The 16386-nt window shown below is 43.6% G+C and overlaps 1 protein-coding gene across 2 annotated transcripts in view; it reads right to left on the reverse strand.

The window, feature by feature from the left end:
* Positions 1 to 16386, reverse strand: part of LOC132114045 (neuroligin-3-like) — a 206469-nt gene that overhangs the window by 142399 nt on the left and 47684 nt on the right. The window lies entirely within an intron of this gene.

Raw genomic sequence — 16386 nt, forward strand, 5'->3', positions numbered from 1 at the left:
TGGCCTTGGTTCCTTCATTGGCCAAAGCATGATTAATCACTTGACAAAAAGAGTAGCAAGAGTTGGCTGGAGAGCCAATACAAGTCTCTCAAGACAGATCATTTCTGACCCAAACACACCTGATGATGCACAAGCCCTCCCTCAATGTGAGAGACAAATGAGCTGATCAGGGCACAGTCCGGCTGAAATAGAGGAAGAAAAAGTTAGTGTCGCAACTTTGCAACAGTGCCGCAGCGTGAGTGTCAAGTCAAAAGAAGTTATGGATCACCAGAGATATCTTCAACAGGCGATAAACAAGAAGCCTGATACATGGAGAACAGAAAACTCATTTTAAAAAGACATTTATACACATATTTGCCTCCAGCTGACCTGCTCTGGTCTAGATGGGGTCGTAAACATAGATCAATATGCCTTTGCATCCCAAGGCTCACGTGCCTCTACCTAAAGAAACATACCTATACTGTACATACAATTCACTGCAGTTTCCAGCTGAAATGAAGACTAGTGACAGTAAAACAACATTTCTATTTTATTATTATTATTTTTTTATATACAAACCATGATTACAGGGGCAGATTGTTGATTAATAAGGACTTATTTCTGTGCAGTTTCTTGCATACTACTATGTTATGACCCCCCCCCCCCCCCCCCCCCCCAAAAAAAATAAAAAAATTATTAGGTTATATTTTTGTTTACACGTAGTTAAGACATGTTTACTGTTGTGGTAACCATGGAAATCTACAAATACTATAGTTGAAGTATTGTCACTTTAATAAAAACATTGTTCATTTTCATAAGGGACATCAGTGACAGGTTGTCGCAGTAACACTTTATTTTAGGGTCTCTTAACTAGTTGCTTATTAGCATGCATATAACTAGAATATTAGTCATTTATTAGTACTAATTAAGCACATGTTATTGCCTTATTCTACTTTACATTACCTTATTCTACATCCCTAATCCTACCCAATACCCAAACTCAACAATTACTTTACTAACTACTAATAAGCAGCGAATTAGGAATTTATTGAGGGAAAATTCATAGTTATTAGTGAATAAGTGTTCCCTATTATAAAGTGTTACCACTATTGCATGTATAAAATGCAACCTTTTTATTTTTAAAGTGTATGATTTATAATAACATTACACAATAGAACATGATCGATATGAACGTTCAACATTCAATTTAAATGAATGTGATTGCACAAACAATGCATTTGCTACATTAAGTGATGTGAGATACAGCCAAGTATGGTGATGCATACTCAGAATTCTGCATTTAACCCATCCAAAGTGCACACACACAGCAGTGAACACAACACACACCATGAACACACACCCGGAGCAGTGGGCAGCCATTTATGCTGCGGCACCTGCCCTTACGAAAATTAACCATGGTTTTACTACAAATAAAACCAAAAAACCATGGTTACTATAGTTAAACCATGGTAATCACAAATTAACCATGGTTTTGCTATATTAACCATAGTTTACCCATGGTATATGTAGTAAATCTGTGGTTATACAAATGGCAGTCAATACGCCAAAAAACCATGGGTTACTACAGTTTTACTATAATAAAACCATGGTTATTTTTCGTAAGGGTGGGGAGTAGCTGGGGGTTAGGTGCCTTGCTCAAGGGCACCTCAGTCGTGGTATTGCTGGCACGAGACTCAAACCCACAACCATAGGGCTAGGAGTCAAACTGTCTAACCACTAGGCCATGACATCATAAGAAGAATGATATCTACGCTAATATTAGTCTGTTTCTTTCTTATTCTGAGGTCACCATAGCTACCAGATCCAGCCTGTATTCAGATCAGATGGTCACTGCAGTCAGATGTGAGATGAGCCCCAGATACAGATCCACAGTCAAGACCTTGCCATCAGGACAAGAGCACTGGAAATAGATGATTGTTCTCCACAATCTGACTTTGCTGCAGCCTGGAATTTAACTGCTGGTTTCGTCAGGTCAGAGGAGAACGTCTCGGTTACGTATGGTAACCCTGGTTCCCTGAAGGAGGGAACGGAGACGCCACGTCGGTGACCGACGAATATGGGATATCGCTTCGATAGACCAATCTACTTCGAGTGTACTAAACTAAACGAGCCAATGCACATTGGCATGCAATTATTGCATCCAGCTGCCGCTGAACACTGCGTGAGTATAAGAAGGCAGCAGGTGCAATGCATTCCAGTTTTTCGCTGAGGAGCTGAGCCGGGGACCCGGCAGCTCAGTGGCGGTACAGCAACCATGGCGACGGGACGTGGCGTCTCCATTCCATCCTTCAGGGAACGAGGGTTGAACGACGAATATGGGATCCCTATCAAAGCGCCATGGGTGCTGCCCCTTCCAGTGCCCCACCTGCGCCCCTATTAGCTGTAGGCCGGGGCTCAGAACAAGTAGCTCCACTCACCATTGTCAAAGCACTACCTCACTGGGGGAGATTTTGGATAACACTGGGAAAACGTACACGGTCCGCTTGGAACCGGGACGCTGCGGAAGCCTCATCCTTCCGGAAGGAGGTCTGGGAGGCAAATACACATATAGCATCCGTTTAGGAGTATACGGAGAAATTTGAGGTGATTAAAAACCCTCTTGGGAAGGCAGAAGTCTGCCGGGGAAACACAGGCTCTAAGGCTATACTGTGGATTATACACATACGAGTACTGCTTAGGTCTCAAAATGGAACCCAACCTTCCATGGTTCTAACGGATACATCATGAAGGCCTGGCGCCGGACGTTCTGCTGCGTCCAGCTGCTTAGGGTGATGGAGGATCTCAACAGGGTCTACAGTACGGACACTCTGGAGCAGTTTAAGCAAGCCGACACTAACCGGGGCCTCTCAGTGCCACTACCCGTTTGAGGTGAGAACACAGGAGGATACCGGCTCTACACGAAGGCTATAGAACCTAGCGAACGTGTTAGGGGACGCCCAGCCCGCAGCTCTACAAATATCTGTCAGCGAGGTGCCACGAGCCAGCGCCCAGGAGGATGCAACACTTCTGGTTGAGTGAGCTCGCAACCTGAACGGGCAGGGCACATCCTGAGCCTGATAAGCCAGGGTTATGGCATCCACAATCCAGTGGGCCATCCTCTGCTTAGAGACCGGACCCCCCCTCTGCCGGCCTCAGTAACAGACAAAGAGCTGGTCTGAGGTCCTGAAGCTTTGTGTCCGGTCTATGTAGCACCTTAATGCTCGGACGGGACAAAGCAAAGCCAGGGCTGGGTCTGCCTCCTCCAGGGGCAGCACTTGCAGGTTCGCCACTTGGTCTTTGAAGGGTGTAGTGGGAACCTTGGGCATGTAGCCAGGCCGGGGCCTCAGGATTACCTGGGAGTCAGCCGGCCCGAACTCTAGGCACGAATCGTCGACCGAAAATGCATGCAGGTCCCCTACCCTCTTGATGGAGGCCAGTGCAAGCAGGAGCAGAGTTTTCAATGAAAGAAACTTTAGCTCAACTGAATGCAAAGGCTTGAATGGGCCCTGCTGTAGTGATTTAAGCACTAGAGACAGGTCCCAAGAGGGTATACAGGGGGGCAGGGATGGATTTAACCTCCTGGCCCCTCTAAGGAACCTGACGATGAGGTCATGCTTTCCCAAAGACTTCCCATTCACGGGGTCATGGTACGCAGCAATAGCAGCAACCTGGACTTTGAAGGTGGAGGGAGACAGCCTTCGCTCCAGCCATTGCTGCAGAAAGGACTGCACGACCGCAATCGGGCATCTTCGGGTGTTCTCGGCGAGAAGAACACCACTCGACGAACAGGTTCCACTTCAAGGCGTAAGCGTGTCTCGTAGACGGTGCTCTTGCCGAAGTGATGGTGTTCGCTACCTCTTGGGGTAGGTCACCTAGAACCTCCGCGTCCCATCCAGGGACCAGACATGGAGTTTCCAAACATCTGAGTCAGTAGATCCTTCGTCAGAGGAATTGGCCATGGAGGGGCTGTCGCAAGGAGCACTAGTTCGGGGAACCAGGTATGCGTGGGCCAATATGGCGCTACAAGCAAGACTTGCTCCTCTTCCTCCCGGATTTTGCACAGTGTCTGTGCGAGAAGGCTCACTGGGGGAAAAGCATACTTGCGTAGGTCCCGTGGCCCTAGGTGGCCCCCCAGCCGGTGGTGGAGGCAACCGTGTTAACCACAGCATGCCTGGAGATCTGCTCTACGGGCATATGCAAGAAATGCAAGATCTGACCACGGAGTGAGGGTTTGGCGACAGGCCGGTGTGACTTGGACCCGGTGAGTGCCGCGCTTCCACGCCCACTTCGGGACTCGGCCATAAAGTGCTGGAGCAGTCTCATATGTAATAGGCCGAGTGCTGTAAGTGCCGCCGCGGCCGCCATATGCCCCAGGAGCATCTGAAAGAGTTTCAGTGGGACCGCTGTCCTGCTCTTGATCGTATTCAAGCAGGCTAGCACCAACCGCGCACGTTCCTCTGTGAGGCGTGCTGTCTGTTCGACCGAATCCAACTCCATACCGAGAAAAGAGATCCTCTGCCATGGCGAGAGTTTTTTTCCCAGCTGACCTGAAGGCCCAACAGGCTCAGGTGCCAGAGCACCACATCCCTGTGCTCGCACAACTGATCTCGAGACTGTGCTACTATCAGCCAATCATCTAATTAGTTGAGAATGCGAACACCCTGCTCTTTGAGAGGAACGAGAGCTGCCTCCATGACTTTCCTGCCTGATACGCCAGTCTTTCGAACACAAACCGCATAAAAGGTCTGTGGCGCGGGAGGATGGACACATGAAAGTACACGTCCTTCAGGTCGATTGCTGCAAACCAATCTTGGGGACGGACGCACCTGAAAATGCGTTTCTGTGTCAACTTTTTGAATGGTAGCCGATGGAGGGCCTGATTCAAAACTCTAAGATCCAAGATCGGTCGTAACCCACCGCCTTTCTTGGGTACAATGAAGTACGGGCTGTAAAACCCCGTCCTCATATCGGCTGGAGGGACCGGCTCTATCGTGTCCTTCGCCAGTAGGACTGCGAACTCTTCCCGCAAGACAGGGGCATCGGACGCTTTCACTGTAGTGAAGCAGACACTGCAGAGCTTGGGGGGATGCCGGGCGATCTGAATTGCATAGCCGAGGGTGATGGTTTGCAGAAGCCAGCGAGACAGGCTGGGTAGCGCTGACCAGGCGCTTAAAAACCGTACAAGCGGAACCAGCGGAACCACAGCCGTACCTGCAGTGGGTCAGCGAGGTGGAACACAGATACCCAACTCGGGCAGCTTGTGAGCAGGCCGGAGTGTGGTGCGAGTGTGGGGTGCAGGGCTCACCTGGTTTCATGTGTTGGCAGAGGGTGCGTGAATAGGGCCTTTGTTGATGCTCTCGAACCGCCCGCTGCTGCCATCTGGCGAAGGAGGAGGATGAGTGAGGTCCGGTGCTTGGCTGTCCGCAACTCTCCATGCCCTCCTGGGAGCCAGAGAGGGAGAAAACTGCTCTCCTGTCGAGATTTCCAGATTCTCCGCCAGGCCCTCCTCCAGGGGAGGGAGAGGTGCCTCCACCATCCCCCAGAAAGCAGCTACCTGAAGGTAGCGGAGCCTGGTTCGCAGCTCCGAGATGGTCATATTCCCGCAATGAGAACATGACTCATCCACGAAAGCCACCTCAGTGTGCTCGATGCCCAGACACGTGAGGCAGCGATCGTGACCATCACCCGTTGCCAGGTAACGACTGCACCCAGAAACGCACGTCTTTACAAAGATGCACCCGTGAAGCTCTTTTAGAGAAATTTGCTCTTTAGGAAATGCTCTTTTAGTGCTGAGGCGCACAGGGGAATTGGCCGCTTGCAACATGACAGGGGTAGTGCAGCCTGAAGTGTGCAATCCACTCGACACAGGAACGACCGCCGCTGAAGCGCCGTCTCGCCAACACACGAAGCTTCCCGAGAGCGTGCTGAACTCGTAGTTCACAGCAGACACAGTTGAGCAGAGCGATACTAACGCTGGAACTGCTGTTGTTCAATGGAAGGCTTATAAAGAATGTATTTGCTAGATTTGTGTAAGCAGTACACATCAAAACATGAAGAATGAAAACGCAGTACATACCAGATTCATAAACACATCCAAAGCTGTAAATCCTGATTTAGTTAGAAAGGTAACGGTCCACTGAACGACATCTCATAGAGCACGTTTAGTCCAATGAAGCAATAACGTTGTAATATGGATCATAATTCCTTTGTTTACGTTTCAGTTCTCAGCATTTATAGCAATCTCAGATTGTTCTGTAATTGGCAAACAAAGTTAAATATTTTTTTATTTTATTTGTTTATTTTTCTTACTCAAATTATTCTTATTGTATTTTTCTAGTGCTCAAAGAAATCACTTATATGATGTCTAAGTTTCTGTCTAGTGTTTTATAATTGAAAAAAATATATGCTGTGTTATGTAAATGACTGAAATTGTTTGTAGAAGCCTTTAACAAAGTTGGTAAATATTTTTTTTATATTTGGGGGGTTGGGGGGTCTAGACATAGTCTCAGAAAAATATTTGCAGGAATCTCATTTTTCATGATATGTTCAGATTTGAATTAAATGTCCCATAATAAAAGTCCCATAATGGGTTAGTTGTGTGCTGGCTAACAGGTTAAACTAAACTGAGCTGGATGATGACATAATTAAATTTAATGATGAACGGCCTTTTTGCTTTACTGACACACTATTTTCCTATTTAATGCTGTTCAGTTGCTTTGTTACAATCTATATTGTTAAAAGCGCTATATAAACAAAGGTGACTTGACTTCCGATACTCACATCAGTATAAATATATATATACTTTAGGATTTGTATGCTCTTCCCTAACTCGAGCTGAATATTTGAATATTTCCCTGTGAAGCTGCTTTTTTTTTTAACAACCTTTGTATAAAGCACTATATAAATACAGGTGACTTAACTTGAAAGTGTTATAAAGAAGCAGCGCTATATAATTTCTGCAAAACAATTACCACAGGCACTTTTTTTTTTCCCCCAATGAAGCTGGTTTGTGCCTTTGGGTTGTAACATACAGTAATTGATTTATACCAATCTCAAGATTGTTCACTATGGTTGTTGGGGCACATTCCCCAGCCAATAGGCCTATTCTAAGACAGATTAACTTAATTCCCTTACTAGAGGAAGGGAATTCTTCACCCAGTAGCCATTTATACTATAAGACAAACTTCAGGTCTAAAAAAAGATACTCCAAGATTTAGAGGTCAGCAAAATGTCATCACATGCATGATGGATGCAAAGTTTGGCCAAGAGGCAGAAATTCGTGGCCCCAATCCATCAATGAATATCTCTCTTAAAAAAACAAAAAACAAAAAAAAAAACAACCCGAGGAGTACATCACTTAGAGTTTCCTGTCATTAGAAGTTTCTATTCACCCTGAAACAACGTGTCACTTTCTACCCAAAGACAGACATAAATGGCCATATAAATGCAACATAAGTTTAACATAAAAAAAGGCTATGCACCTTGGCTTGTATGGTTGTACATTGTTTTTTGATGAAAAAAGAAAAGAGAGGCTAATGTATGTTATAAAACCTATTGAGCTTCCTGGGCAGCATTTCAAGGCACCATAAATGTACTCCCATCGCTAAGGCCTGTAGAAATGTTAGGCAACAGTAAAATAGCCTTGTTTTGGTCAAATTCTAAGGCAGCATAGAACGCATCCATGGTTGTATGCACAGTGTGTATGTGTGTGTGTGTGTGTGTGTTTGTATGTGTATGTCTATGCATTAATTAATTCATAGACAAAGGAATACTAATAAATAATTAAATAAATAAACAAACAATTTAAGATTAATGCAAAACTATAAATATATTTCATTCAATATTGAAATAATTCACAGTTTTTTCATCCAGTAATTTTCTGTACTCTACAGTATATATATATATATATATATATATATATTTGTAAAACATAGACCGAGATCTTACTATAAAAGTGATCTGGTAAACATATACTGTACATCATTACCCCTTGCAAGGTATTTTTTAATCTGACTGAGTAAGTCATCATATTTAAACAATTTCATGCTTTTTCTGACTTATTTAATTATTTCAGGTCTCTTTTTAATCCTATTGCAATTTCATTCAGTTTAATTAAGGTGTTTACATGACAGCTTTTAAATACTATTACTAACATATTAATTGGGTTCATGTAAAAGCATCTAATCTGAACAGATACAAAAGGTTCTAGTTGTTCATGAACTAGCATTTTGCCTTTGAGCAAGACACCTGAGGTAGCACTAGAGGAATTTCCCCCTATAAATTGTTTTGGATAAAAGTATCTGGTAAATACCTACTTCTATAAACTGTACATATTTGTTTTGTGCACTGTGAAAATCAGTTTGACACTGAAGATGGATGCAATGCGAAGTATATTAAACAGTCTTTTGTGTAAACAAGTACAAAATAACTTTAGTGAAGTTGGTGGCTTTGTTTGATTGAAAGAGTTTTTTTTGTGACACGGCCTGTCTCACTTGAACTGTTGACAAATCTCTCAATTGTGGAAAACTAGGCCAGGAAAATGTCACAGCATTCAAATGACACTTTGACAGCAGCCATCATACTGAAGATCAATTCCTCAAACCCAGAGGTCAGGTTTGGATAAAAAGACTGTGGATTTTACCGAGGTTTCTGTGTAATTTGGTTCAGCCCACAAAGGCCAAGAGGCATGAGCACTGGAAGTGGCAGGCCCTGGAGGTAAATCAGAAACGCCTGAGGAAAACCACAGACTCCTGGGAACGTTGGCTCACAAAGTTCCAAACAATCTTGATGATTCTGTTGTCTGCTTTCAAAAACTTGTGAAAAGACATTTGATGCACTAAAAGTTTTCAGACCGCAGACTGTGTGAGAGAACTAGAACATTTGCTACTGGGCAACTGATGCATTAACAGGCCGAACATTTGCAGAATTTCATCTTTGATTTATTTCAGCCTTTGGGCATTTCAGTTTTAATTTTTTTCCTATAAATTGATTTCAGAGTATGTCCCCCATTCTCATTTGATTAGAACAACTGTAATTTCTTTCCATGTTTTTTTTTTTATATATAATTTAATCGGGTGCCTGTCTCTCTGAGCACATGGCCTTCAATTGTTTCGCTGAAAAATGGCTTCTGAAGTTCTCCCCCATCACTCTTGCTTTTCAGCACACATGAATAAAACATTTTCCACAATTGTAATCTTATCGCTTTGCTTGAAAATTTTGCACAACACAGAGAGAGAGATGTATATTTGTGCTCTGTAAAATTTATTTTTGAAAGATATTAGTACTTTTATTCAGCAGAAGTGCATTAAATTGATCAATAGTGACAGTCATGACTTTTGCTTAGTTAGAAAAAAAATATTTTTCAAAGAAAAGCTGCTATTTTGAACTTTCTTTTCATCAAGAATCCTGAAAAAAAGTGTATCACTGCTTCCACAAAACATTTATTTATTTGCTTGCAATCAATCATTCATTTAGAAGGTTTTTTATTTACTTCTTTTTTTTATTACTTTTTTAAATTGTATTTACTGGCTAGAAATGAGATGTTTTATTTATTTTAATAAACAATAAAATTATCTTCTTACTAATCTAATATTTAAATTGCCCTCATAATTTGTGCCTGAGGTGGGGAAAGAAATGTTCAGACTTCAGCAATAAGCATTTAAAATAAAATGATTTAAAAAAATCCTGACACATTCAGGCACAAAAAGAGCCTTTGAGGAAGTAATCTGAAAAATAATGTCACATCATAGCAGAACAAGTAACATTTTACTCTGAATGCTAAGAAGGTTTCACAAAAAGAATTTGCAGTAATACACAGTTTTCAGTCACATGGAAAATCTATGCACCAATTCCTAATATCATCTCACAAACAAAGAGCAGAAGACTGAATGGTTAATTTCTGAATTTGAGTTGCATTACAGCTGTGCCAGCCAGTCACAGAGGATCCATGCATGAAAATCATTTTTCTTGCGCCACACACAATCTTCTTAATTAGACTCCCGTAACAGGGAACAAATGCATACGTTTTGCTACAGATGGAGTAGTTTTGTCTTATATGCCCAACCATACTGATGATGTTCATAGAAATGTCACTTGTCTAAAGTGAATTTGAGCCAGAAAGAAACATGAACGTAATGGAATGCAATCAAACATTTACAGTATGTTGCCTCGAGCAATAATAATAATAAGAATAATTCATTACATTTATATAGCACTTTTCTAGGCACTCAAAGCGCTTTACATAGACAGTGGGTATCTCCTCAACCACCACCAGTGTGCAGCATCCACCTGGATGATGCGATGGCAGCCATATTGCGCCAGAACGCCCACCACACACCAGCTTACTGGTGGAGAGGAGACAGAGTGATGAAGCCAATCAGCAGATATGGGGATTGTTAGGAGGCCATGATGGTCAGAGGCCAATGGGCGAATTTAGCCAGGATGCCTGGATGCTGGGTTTTTTTAATGACCACAGAGAGTGGTCTCTCAATGAGCTCTGTGAAAAAAGAAAAAAAATGAGAAAAAAAAAAAAAGCCATGTACTGCTTTAAAATCATATCTATAGACTGCAAAAGTAAATAAATTAACATAATATTTAAATTATATCATATCTGTTTTCTCAACCAAACAGAAATCCAAGTGATATTGATTTAATCCTCATTTTTCATAGCTCTGGTTTTATTTCAAATCTTTTCTAAATTGCATTTGGCACCTGCTACTGTCACAGTGTCTGGTTTGTGTTCCCTGGGTATCCACTAGATGTCCTCCTTCCCCACGGTGTCTGTCACTTCATGAACCACATTCCCCACGTTCTCTGTCTAATCATTGCACTCAGCTGTCACTGGTCATTAATCATTGCACTCAGTCAATTCCCCATTAGCGTTTGTCTCTCCCTGTGTATTTTTACCCTGTCTGTCTTAGTAGGTGTCACGGAGTCCTTGTTGAAGTTCCAGTCAAAGTCTAGTCGTGTTCTTGCTCTTGTGTTCGTGTCTGTTTATGTTGGATTGCTTTTTGGTTTTGACCCCTGCATGGACTGTTTATGATTGGATTACCCCTAATAAAAGACGTACTCGCATTACGATCTCTCACCGTGTTTTCCTGTATCCCGGTCGTGACAGAAGGACTACGTCAAAGCGAGATCCAGCGGTATGTCGTTTGATGCTTCTTCCCCAGCCACCGAGCGGGTGAGAAGCGATCGTTTTGAGGGAACCAGCCTGGTCGTGTTTCGCGGGACCAGGGGAGGTCGCCGAGGAGGGAGTGGTCGAGAGGAGGCTCAGCATCGCTCTCCACCATGGCCCCCCTTCGACCCGGGGCTCGTGTGGGACGGATCAGAGCCACCGTCTCACCATGGCGGACGGAGAAGGGAGAAGAAACGCATGTCCGCCGAGCCAGCGCCACTGCCCATGATGGCCACAAGCCCAGCGCCACGAGGCAAGATGGACGCCAGCCCAGCCCCACAGCACAAGGTGGCCACCAGCCCAGCGCCGTTGCACAGGATGGCCGCCAGCCCAGTGCCGCTGCACAAGATGGCCGCCAGCCCAGCACCTCAGCACAAGGTGGTCACAAGCCTAGCGCCACAATGCAAGATGGCCGCAAGCCCAGCGCCACAGCACAAGATGGCCGCCAAATCAGCGTCACGAGGCAAGATGGACGCCACCCCAGCGCCGCAGCAAAGAGTGGTCGCCAGCCCCGTGCCACGATGCAAGACGGCCGCCAGTCCAGCGCCAACACCCAGGATGGCCGCTGAGACATTTTTGGATTAATTTTCCATGCTGTCAAAAATCCTAGAGATTCCCAGGAGTGTTCACGTCACGTCTGCCGATCCAGAGACTGTTCACGTCAAGTCTGCTGAGCCAGTGCCACAGTACAAGATGGCCACCAACCCAGCGCCACTGCACAAGGCAGCCGCCAGCCCGGAGCCACTGCAGAGGATGGCAGCTATAGTAGGCTTTCCTGAGTTGAGTCAGGTTCCCGTTGACCCTCCAGAGTCGAGTCATGTTCCCGTTGACCCTCCAGAGTTGAGTCAGGTTCCCGTTGACCCTCCAGAGTTGAGTCAGGTTCCCGTTGACCCTCCAGAGATGAGTCAGGTTTCCGTTGACCCTCCAGATTCGAGTCATATTCTCGTTGATCCTCCAGAGTCGAGTCAGGTGCTCATGGACCCTACAGAGTCAGGGTTAGTCACCGTTGACCTTCCAGAGTCAGGGTTAGTCACCGTCGACCTTCCAGAGCCAGGGTCAGTCATCGTTGACCTTCCAGAGTCAGGGCTAGTTCCTGTTGACCTTCCAGAGTCGAATCAGCTGCCAGTTGACTTTCCAGAGTTGAGTCAGGTTCCGGTTGACCCTCCAGAGTCGAGTCAGGTGCTCGTGGACCCTCCAGAGTCAGGATTAGTCACCGTTGACCTTCCAGAGTCAGGGCTAGTCACCGTTGACCCTCCAGAGTCTGGACTAGTTACTGTTGACCTTCCAGAGTCAAGTCAGGTCACTGGTGATCTTCAAGGACAGAGTCAAGTCACTGGTGATCTTCAAGGACAGAGTCAAGTCACCGGGGTTCTTCATGGGAGAATTCAAGTCACCAGTGATCTTCATGAACAAAGGCAAGTCACCATTGATCTTCATGAACAAAGGCAAGTCACCATTGACCTTCATGAACAAATACAAGTCACCAATGATCTTCATGAACAAATGCAAGTCACCAATAATCTTCATGAGCAGAGTCAAGACAGCACCGATCTTCTGGAATCCAGTATAAACACCATGGGATTACCAGAGTCTCGTCACTTCTATGTGGAACTACCAGAGCCTCTCCACGTCTCTGCTGAACTACCAGAGTCTCTCCTCACCTCTGCGGAACTTCCAGAGGCTCGTCACGTCTCAGTCGAACTCTCTGAGTGCCCGACTGTTCCTGTTGTGGCCACGGAGGCTACCCTTAACATGTTCATGTTCTTTGTTTCAGACTTGTCCTACCCGACTTGCTCTTCTGCCAGTCCGATCCCACTGTGGTGGTCTTCGGCGCCGCCCTGGTGGGCTTCGGTTTTGGGTCTTGCCCGGTCGGCGTCATCCTGGGTTCCGGAATGCCCTGATCCACCCTGATCTCCTGTGTTGTTGTTGTTGTGGTTGTTTTTTGTTTTTTTGTGTGTTCACTTCCTGTCCCTGTTCCCCTCTGTGAGCCTGGCCCTCCGTCCCTCCCCCTGAACCTCCACCTGTCCACCTCCCTCCTGGTCTTGTTTTGTTAGTCATGTCTTGGAGCGTCTGGTAGCCGCTCCGTATTGAGGGGGTATTGTCACAGTGTCTGGTTTGTGTTCCCTAGGTATCCACTAGATGTCCTCCTTCCCCACGGTGTCTGACACTTCATGAACCACATTCCCCACGTTCTCTGTCTAATCATTGCACTCACCTGTCACTGGTCATTAATCATTGCACTCAGTCAATTCCCTATTAGTGTTTGTCTCTCCCTGTGTATTTTACCCTGTCTGTCTTAGTAGTTTTCACTTGTTGAAGTTCCCGTCAAAGTCTAGTCGTGGTCTTGCTTTTATGTTCGTGTCTGTTTATGTTGGATTGCTTTTTGGTTTTGACCCCTGCATGGACTGTTTTTGATTGGATTACCCCTAATAAAAGACGTACTTGCATTTGGATCTCTCACCGTGTTTTCCTGTATCCCGGTCGTGACAGCTACACCAGCTTACCACGATAAAGGGCAAAGGTCCATGGATTTTTTAAAAGAGAGGTGTCTATTGTTAATATTTAATGCATCTGGAAACAGTTATTAAGTCTTCCCCACAGAAAATGGAATTTGACATGCTCTGGAGAGCCAGTGAGTAATTGTATTTGTAAAGAGCAGTGATACTAGATACTCCCCCCTGACTAGGAGTCATTACACGCCATTAAAGGGTCCCGGTGAGCCCGGCCTAATCCACACGAGCGCACGCACACTAATCAATGCTAAACAAGACAGCATTTCAATAAACAAATTGTCCCTGGCCAAACTCTGTGTCTGATCAAATCTAAGTGCCACAATATTCACATATCCCATCAGTCACAAACAGCTAGACGCCCTGTCCGCAGGACGCCAACAGCAGGAAAAGACTCACTGTGATCTGGCATATGTAATTAAATATTAAACCAGTAATGAGTTCTCAGCCATCTACATGGTGTGGAGTTCACATACAAAAGTCTCCAAATAGGGCCCCTGGAGAGACAGAGTCCACACTTAGAAGCAATAATTATCACATCCACAGGACAGGTGGAAACGCTGCAGTGAGATGATAAAACTCTGGCGAGACTTGTTAAACAGGCTTCGGTAATAAAGACTCTACAGTGCGGCGATCTCTGTTATTGTGTTTCAAATTTCCAGGCTGGATTCGTTCACATCTAGAGTGCTGTATTCATTCTAGAGTGTTATTTTACGTGCTTCTCAAATAAGGCACATCCATGCATAAATGCATGAATTGTACATCAAATCCGTGTAACTTACATACAGCCATGTTCATTGAGCATACATCAAGTTAGAATAGCCACAAGGTAAATGAGGAATCTCTTACATACTGTATCATTCTCCCCTTGTACCTTTAAGCTGCATAATTAAAAGGAATCTCTCTCTCTCTCTCTCTCTCTCTCTCTCTCTTTGTTAATATGCTATTATTTATTTATTTTCCTTCCTTGGAAATGTTCAGTCTGCTCTGAATTTCAATTATATCTGCAGCAGCTATCACTATGCAAAAGAAAGGTGTCCTGAGTTTTAATAAAAGGAAAATGCAAAGTTCACAGCGCTGCCATAATTTCTGTAGAGACTGTATCATTAGTAAAACACATTTTGTAAAATATATGCCAAATATGACCTGTTTAAAAATAAATAAATAATAAATAATAATAATAATCAGGATGTAACTGCTGCAAGTTATTGTTATATTTCGCACTAGGGTGGGTGGTATTAAATTTGATGGCTTAAGTAATTGTATATCACTCTGATGGCATATAATGACTGTCACAAACATCTAACCAATCCTGTTAACTGAGTCTGTGGCTTTTTGCCACATTTTGGATGACTAAATCAAAAGTAGGTCAGTACACTTGAATCAAAACATGACATGGACAAGTGTCTGTGAATATTAAGCCCCAAAAATGCAACAGCCTATATGACTTGCACATTCTGCCTGTCTGTGGAAATCAGGCGCGGACTGGAAACCGGGAGAACCGTGACAATTCCCGGTGGCCTGGCAGCCGATTTTGCCCCACTATTTAATATCATTATTGTATAATTGCCTGCCGAATGTACTAAAGCGATCATTTGCGAATCCGCCATTTGATAATTAAATCTCTAATAAATCATGAATTGTTAGTCATGACTCGCGCGCTCTCCGCGCCTCCGCCAAACGGTTTGGATCAGACTCAGAGTAGTCAATGCGAGAGAGAGAGAGAGAGAGAGAGAGAGAGAGAGAGAGAGAGAGAGAGAGAGAGAGAATAGAGTGGACTGTGGAAGCGCACAGCTGGATCAGAGAAGCAGAACTACTGTTCAGGGTTTTAGGTCAGTTTCATCTGTAAAGATGCTTTTTTTGTCTTTGTTTTATTTTATTTATTTAATCAAGCAGCAGCAAGTTGCTCACCAGTCATTACTCAAAATACTATATAAAAGGACATCATTATTAGGCTATCAGTTGTAATGTTACAGTAGGAATTTATCTGAAAAAAAATCCGATTTTTTTATAGGTTTAGGGGGAGCTACGACAGACAACAACACAACCCTTACGAAAATTTACATTTTAATATTTAACTATAAATCAAGAGAAAATGGTTACTATTGTTTAACTGTGATAACCAAAAATGTAAAATTATTTTACAAATGTATTTATTTAAAAATAAATACAAATCCATTTGCAAAAAAACAAAAACAAAACAAGGTTATTTTACTTTTATATAGGCTAATAAAAGCAAGGTTAATTTTTGTAAGGGAAAAACATGACTCGTGTACAGTATTAGGATTTTTCTATAAAGATATTGTAGTATTGTAGAGTATTGTATTGTAAAGTATAGTTTTGTTCAATCTTGAGTATTAAAGTCACGAGAGAGATGGATAACAGGGCAAAATAAAGATACTGAAGAGAAAAATGGAAGTGAAGGTGCAGTTCAGGAGAGATCTTTAATTATTTTGCATGTCCCCAAATTAAAGATTTAATTATTTCCAAAGGAAACTTTTCAATTTATGTATGTTGATTATTAAAGATAATAAAGTAAGTATTCAAATATGTCAGCAGGACAGACTCATATTCTACTCTCATGAATTCAGCTGCTAGACTCTGCTTTGGATGGTGCCTAAAATTGACTTAAAAATGTTTCCCTCTCATTTTCACTTGTTTAGGACATATTCCACTTTACAGATGTTCAGATATATCTACAGCAGGAAACATTATAGCAGA

This window comes from Carassius carassius, chromosome 33 (genome assembly GCF_963082965.1).
Source record: "Carassius carassius chromosome 33, fCarCar2.1, whole genome shotgun sequence".
NCBI lineage: Eukaryota > Metazoa > Chordata > Actinopteri > Cypriniformes > Cyprinidae > Carassius > Carassius carassius.